The sequence below is a fragment of the Octodon degus genome, unplaced genomic scaffold (genome assembly GCF_000260255.1).
Source record: "Octodon degus isolate 3935 unplaced genomic scaffold, OctDeg1.0 scaffold00001, whole genome shotgun sequence".
NCBI classification, from domain to species: Eukaryota; Metazoa; Chordata; class Mammalia; order Rodentia; family Octodontidae; genus Octodon; species Octodon degus.
Genome location: NW_004524577.1, coordinates 38,057,803 through 38,065,079, shown reverse-complemented (window position 1 = coordinate 38,065,079; position 7,277 = coordinate 38,057,803).

The following is a 7,277-nucleotide window of genomic DNA, read 5'->3' as shown; positions in this document are numbered from 1 at the left end:
GCCACCAAGCCTGGACTTAGGCATTAGCTTGGAAGCTGCCTGCAGCTGTCACTCTGTATCACAGTTCTGTCCCCCACACTGGTGCCATTTTCTCTTATTGCCCATGCTGCCGCCACCAGACACCTATCTGAGAACTTAGGAATCAACTATACATTCTCCTTAGGTTCCTACTTTTGTCATTTGTCACAGAATGGTCATAGCTGTCTTAGAATTGTCATAGTCTAGAGGTGATCAGGTCAAGGGAAACAAACAAGATGGAGATTCCTGGTGAAACCAATAGAGTGGAGGTTCCCCAGAGGCAGTATGGGCAGTGGGGAAGCCATGGCACGCATAGCTTCCTGTTATGTTCATGTTCCCCTGCCATCTGTTACCATTGAAAGCTCTAGAAGTTGTGCTGTCCCTGAGGCGCTGCAGGACCCCAGGCTCTGGCTCCTGACCTTCATCATGTGGCTGGGGCTTCCAAGCTCAAGAGGAAGCTCAGACGAAGCGGATGTCGCTGGGCTGACTTCAGGCAGAGACAGGAAGGAAGAGTCACAACCAGAAGTCTGCTTGAGGACAGGGACTTGGCACATCCCATGCTCTGTGTCATGGGGGAAGCCAAGCTTGTCCCTGAAAGGGAAGCACTGAAGCTACAAGTTCAAAATGGTAAAGTAAAACCTCAAGTCCAGAGACACTCAGGCGACAGAAAGAGTTCCTTCCTGTCAGCCAGGAAGGCCTTCCTTCCTGCTATTCTGTGCATCCGTGTGGTGGCACACAGGGCTGGGTAGATGAGGGACACCCAATTCTTGCTTCCCAATAAGCGAATGAATACATAGATGAGTGGATATGATTTCCTAAAGGTCACATTTGGGATCCAAGGTCTTATGTAATTGACCAGAGCAAGAGTCAGTGTCTGAGAAGACAGGAAGTGGCCACGGAGCACAGCACTTGAGGTGCATACGTCAAGGGAACCCAAGTGAGAGGTGGGCTTGAGTCGCAGCAGATTGTTGCACGTATTACAGTTAGCCTCAGCCTACTTTTCTTTGGTGGCCTCAGTATTCTGGTTTTCTGCAGTCAGAAACCTTTTGTTTAGCCGCTATGTTGCCAGGAATGTGCCTGTCCTGTCTGACACACGTTTGGCCTCCAGCTAGTGAGGAACAGCACCACGCAAGTTGCTCCTCACCACTGCTCCGCTGCACCTGACAGAAATAGAAGGTGAGGTCTGGACACGCATGTAAGAAATCCCGGCTTCCTGAATACCAGAAAGCAGGGTCTACAGCTCACTCGTTACTATCGTTACTATCGTAAAAGCGGGAACAAAAGTCCAGAAGTAGGAACCTCTCCATGCTGCACTGGGTGGAAGCCAAGATGCCCCTAATAAAACAGCTTACACGTAATGACTTGGTGCATTCTTAGGACATGGGGGCTAGCTGGTCCATGTGAGCTGTGGACGGGTTGCATTCAGTGTATGGAGGGCTGGCAGCTTCCGGCAGGGTCCCCTGGCCCGGCGAAGTGGATCTGGAAGGTCTCTTGTTGGGTATAATCACCATGCAGGGGCAAATAAAAAGGACTTGTCAGGTGACTCAGAAGAAAAGTATTTTTAGGTTGAGAAGAGTGCAATCGTCTTACTGTGTCTACTTTTAGAGATGAATAAAAAAAGACACAAAGAAAGGAAGTGGGCTGTTCCGGGGCCTCCTGTAACTACAGTCCAGCGCTGCTTCCCTATATAGGTTTCTTGTGCACACATGATCTTAGTTTAGGCTTCCAAAACCGATGGTTTTTATTTATAGGTAAGCAAACCCCAATTTTTCTAAATTCTCCCTAAAGACAACGCTAGCCAGACCTTAATTGTGTGATCACCAGGCCCAGAGGACCCTCCTTTGTCTCTTCCTGTCTGAGTCTCTTGAAGAAACTAGATGACCTCTTCAGGTCTGTAAACGGTCCCGACTTTCTTTTTTCCCTGTCAGCCATGCGAGCCCTGCTGATCCATCCAGATCCCTGCTGGCTGCGTGGCCCTGTTCCAGTCCCGTCCTTCCTGGCGAGGTGCTGTCAGGCGGGCTGGACCGTCACGGCCTGGGAACTGTGCTGCTGCTGAGGCCCTGGCAGGAACGACAAAACACAGCCGCTCTCCTGGAACTAGTTGGTCATCCGTTGTCGTCAGAGCACATAAAACCTTGGCTGTGGAAAATAACAAATGCCCTTGACTTTCAGATGTCAAGACCCGATTTCACCACACCCTGAATGTTTGTCCCCTTATAGAATCACACAAATGACAAAAGGTTAAAGGAAAACTCCACCCTTGTAGCATTTCCTCACTCGCTTCCCGCTCCAAGACTGGCTGGCTAGACCAAGGAGGGAAAATTCTTGTATTTATAGCCTTGTGAACAGCAGAGCCAGGCCTGGCAGCTTCAGAGGGGCTGAGCAGACCTTGGAACCTGGGGTCCACAGCACCTGAGGGGCAGCCGGGCCAGTATTCTAAAGATCAGGAAACCGAAGCCACAGAGATGCCTGCTATTACAGGTTAAATGCATCTTCCCAAAGTCCACGTGGTGAAGTCCTACCACTGAGTACCTCAGGATATGACCTTATTTGGAGATAAAGACTGTGGAGATAGTTAAGTTAAAACCAGCTCCCTGGGCTGGGCCCTCAGCCATGACCGCTAGAGCCCTTGAACAAAGAGAAAACTTGGACAGAGGGGCAGCAGCACACGAATACAAACACAGGCGCCTGTGAACTGAAGAGCAGGCGGATCCTCCCCTCGCGGTCCCCTTGAGGCACCAACCTTGCCAGCTTCCAGCTGTCAGGACGGTGAGACAGTGCATTTCTGTTGTTCAGCCCTCACAAGCAAACCACCGGTCCACACTGAAGGGGCCACACGGCTTGGGTCTCCCGGCTCCTCCTGCAGTGTTCCTTCCCTGGGACTAGAGATGACGTAGGTGACTATTTGCAGAAAATCAGGGTGCCTTCCAGGAGGCCAGATTGTCTGAGAATTTGGGGAGCAACAGTACCCTTTCTGCTAGAATCTCTCTATGTGGGACGGGTAAGAAGATGACCTCGTCTTCACCTCACCTGGTTCGAAAGCTACCAACTTCATTGTCACAGAGCCCGTGATGCATGACTCACGTGGCATAGTTAGCGCCTCTGTTCATCTTCCTTAAAATATTACCCAGATGGTTCAGAATTTCTTTTTGGGAGAACCTTGTCAGCTTAGCCACCTTCATCTTTTACAATACATATGGCCAGGGTTCTGCTCTTCATTTGTTATTAGCAGTGTCCTTCGTTTTAACTTATAATGTAGGATAGGCTTGAATTCTATCTTTATGCGTTTTAAGCAACAGCACTTTTTAATTGAAGGAATATCTCTTAGAATGATGAGGAATCTTTGCAATTATTCTTCACACCAGAGTGAAATTCTGACCTTAAAGGAGTTAAAATGACACCCGCTAGGTGCAGCCCTTCCTAATAAGGTAGCCTCTCCCAGCTCCTCTGGAGGGGCGCTCACAGGCCAAGCGACTTGGCTGAGAACTCACAGAGGCTGTTTTCTCTCAGCGAGGAGGAGGCATAATAAAGCACTCTAACTGTCTGGCACAAGCTTAGAAATTTCCAGAGAATAATTGGTGGGCAGGTGAAGAACAGGCACTGCACTGGGCTCAGGGTTTAGCCGCCTTGCCTCTGGAGAATGCACCGAGAGAAACCACGCTTCAGCTGTCACTTCAGAGCATGTCAGGCTGGTCTACACTGCCAGGGACTGGCCCCACCCTGGCTCTAAGACGTGCAGCTTGCGTAAGTCCTGGTGTCACAGAAAAGGCGTTTCCACATGAGCTTATGATCAATGTCTTCCAGAGTTTAGGACATCAGGATTCCTCTCACAAAAGGAGATTTTGCAAAGTGGCTGGGAACTTTTAATTCCCCTAAGAATACTATTAACCATTGTTATCTTCCACTAACATTTCATCAAGACATGGACATTTTATGCTTTTGCATTTTCAAAACTTTATTTGAATCATTTAAAAAATGAGTTACAGAATTTGATTTACTTTCTGGTATGGAGTCCTACGCTAATTATCCAGTTTTCTTTTTTGTGATTAATTCTGATAAAAGAAATATAGACCTTTAAACACTGCTTTGAATTTTAAAAGAAATAATGCAAGGCCCACGACAGAATTTTCCATCAGATCCAAAAAAGGAGATAATGAAAAAAAAAATCACAGTAAAATCATCTTTTTGTCATTGGTGCAGTTCCCGGAGCTTGAGCTGGAGTGTCTCCTGGTATCTCAGGCTCTGGGGGACCCGCAGCACGGGAGGCCTGGAAATCCTTTCCCCAATCCCAATCCCAGCATGCTCGCTGCCTCCACTAGGGAGTTGGTAGGACAAGGCTTCCTGCCCGAGATCCAGCCTCTCTCTCCTCGGTACTGAAAATCGACCCAATACCCTGAGCTACATCTCCAGCTCTTCCTCACTTTTCAGTTTGAGACGGGGTCTTGCTAAATCACTAACTTTCCCTGGCAGGGTTTGAACTCGCAGTCCTCCTGCCTCGGCCTCTCAGAGTGCTATGACTATAAGCATATACCGCCAGGTCAAGCAGCGCCTTCCTTTTGCAACTTCCTTGCTTCTAAAAACCAGATGACCCTGTCCTTCCTGTAAGAGGAACCTGGTACTTCTATACAGTGGGAAAAATCAAAACTCTTCCTTAACTATAGGCAGCCCCTTGAAATTCTTGTTAGCTAGTATTGTTTCTCTAAAAGATATGGCGCCCCCACACAAAGGTGATGTTCCTCTTTGTCTTTGGTTAGGTTCTTTTGAAGCAGATTCTGAGAAGAGGACCAGAGTACAAGCAGGTTAGTAGGAAGGGATCTCAGGAGAGAAACGGAGGCCCGAGGTCAGGAAAGGCAACCCGCAGACAGGCCTCTCATGAGCCAGTTATCATTGCGCAGCCGGAGGGCCCTGGAAGACAGCAGAGAATCTTTTTTGGAGTTATGCTCCAGGGAAGTGTTTCCAATAACTGTCATCTGTTATGAGTTGACCTCTGCTCCCAAGGACACAGTTTGCACAGGATTTTCCACCTATCATCCTTGTAAGCCCAGAGAAAACAAGGGTGTAGGACAAAGTAGAAGAGGCCACCACCTTTCAGATAACAGTGAGTACCTAAAGGACCTGGCTGGGGCACCAAACATACTGGCTCTACCTTCCTTCTGTGACTTCTGAACTCTTGATTTGAGATTATATCACTGACTCAGCCCTTCCATAGAAAGCAGGTAGACCGATGACTCACCGCAGGCCTGTGACGGAAAAAGGAAGGGCCTTCTTCCCTGAGAGCCATGTTCTCCCACAGGGAAGATCCCTCCGGCACATCGTGGTGATAAAATGCATATGCTCTACATGAAAATCCCACATCACCACCACAAAATGCTCAGGACACTGCCTAGAGGGAGACTGGACTCTGACCGGTTGGCAGTGACCACCCCGAGCACTGTGTGGAGAATTCTGAGGGCCAAGGTATAAGAGTGGGTTGGTTACAGACTAGGCCTGCCACACACCCACCCACAAGGAACATATCTGAGTCTGTTTCCTGGTACCAGGTTTATTTTGGTTCACACACCCAGAGGCTGAAAGGTCCAAGAGCTGTCAGCTGCGTCCGGCCAGCGCCATGTGCTGCTCCAGTCACTGGCAGAGAAGCCGAAAGGTAGTTGGGTGCATATAAAAGGGACGAGACACACACAGTGGCCTCACTTTATAATGAATAATCTTCTCTCAAGTTAACTAACCCAGCCCCAGAGAGCGAGAACTCATTCCAGTGAGAAAGGCATTAATTGCTGCCAACAACCTAGTCCCTTTTGGAGGGCACTGGAAGCCTGGGGCTCCTGTGTGTACTCAAAAGCTTTACCACTGAGTCCCACCTGGAGTCCCTAATTTACCTCTTAAAGGCCCCATCTTTTTCCACCCCCACAGTGGCAATTAAATGTCGACATTAGTATTAGTGGGGGCAAATCTCATCTGAACCACAGCAGGCCGAAAAACATCCACCGGAAAACTGTAAAACTTCGAACTCCAGGTCTGGCATGATGGCTCATGCCTGTAATCCCAGCACTCTGGGAAGCTGAGGCAAGAGGGTCACAGGTTCAAGCCCAGCCTGGGCCACTTAGTGGCTCAGTGAGGCCCTGCCTCAAAATAAAGAGTTAGAAAAGGATTAGTGAGTAGACAAGTGCAATGACCCTGAGTTCAACCCTCAGTAACACAAAACAAAACAAAAGTGGAAAACAAAATTACTAAACTCCAAACATCTGAGATGGAGAAAACTTCTACCTCAAGTTCGTTCAGGAACAGCCTATATATATGGATCTGTGACTAGAAGTCACGTACTCACTCCTCCTAGCAGGGTATGGGTGAGAACACAAACTCTCAAAAGGCCGCGACCTGTAGTCCACCTTGGGGATGCCCGTGGTTGGGCTGAGCACTCCAGGCTCTGCTGTTGAAACAGGAGGGAAAAATCCCTGGATGCAAATTTACATTTGCAGGCCTCTGACAATGTTCATAAACTGCTAGTGTTTGACCCTCAGAGGTAATAAGTAACTCCTGGGATGCATATATGATGCAGCTACCTTAACTAGATGGTTCCTAAGCAGCAGGCCTGCTCTCCTGTGGGGCTTTTATTTTGCAGAAGGGATTATGCAACCTGGGCATTGACTTTAGCTACTTTCTTTCCTTTCCTGCACCTAGTGCTGCTTCTCCTGTTTAAATGTGGGTGGGGGGCAGTTCAGCTCCTATACCAGTGGTAAATTTCATGTGGGACAATGTAGAAGGCTCAATACCCGCTCCCCCTCCCCAGCCCCGGAGCTGGGACACATGCTGCGGATACACCCTGCTGTGGAGCTGCACCCCTCATCCTTGACCCCAGTTATTAAACCAGCTATGGAGGTGGAGTGGCAGATGCCTGTAATCCCAGCTCTCTGGGAGGCAGAAGCAAGAGAGTTGCAGGTTTGAGTCCAGCCTGGCCAATTTAAGGAGAGACCTTGTCTCAAAAGTTTAAAGAAAAGGTCTGGGGATGCAGTTCAGCAGTAGAGTCCCTGGACTCAGTCTCTAGTACCCACCCCATCCCCCAATTTTCAGAAACAACTAAGAAAAGCATAAATGGACACATGGGTTTCAAATAATCAATCTCTAAGCCCTCTCTGTAGGACTGCACTGGAAATCCCCCAATTACCAGCTCAGTGAGGCAAGGGCCTAAGGAGGGGGCTCCTCCTGTACCTCCAGGGAGTATCCGGACCCAACCTGCTTCCAGTGACAGAGGATGCCAAATG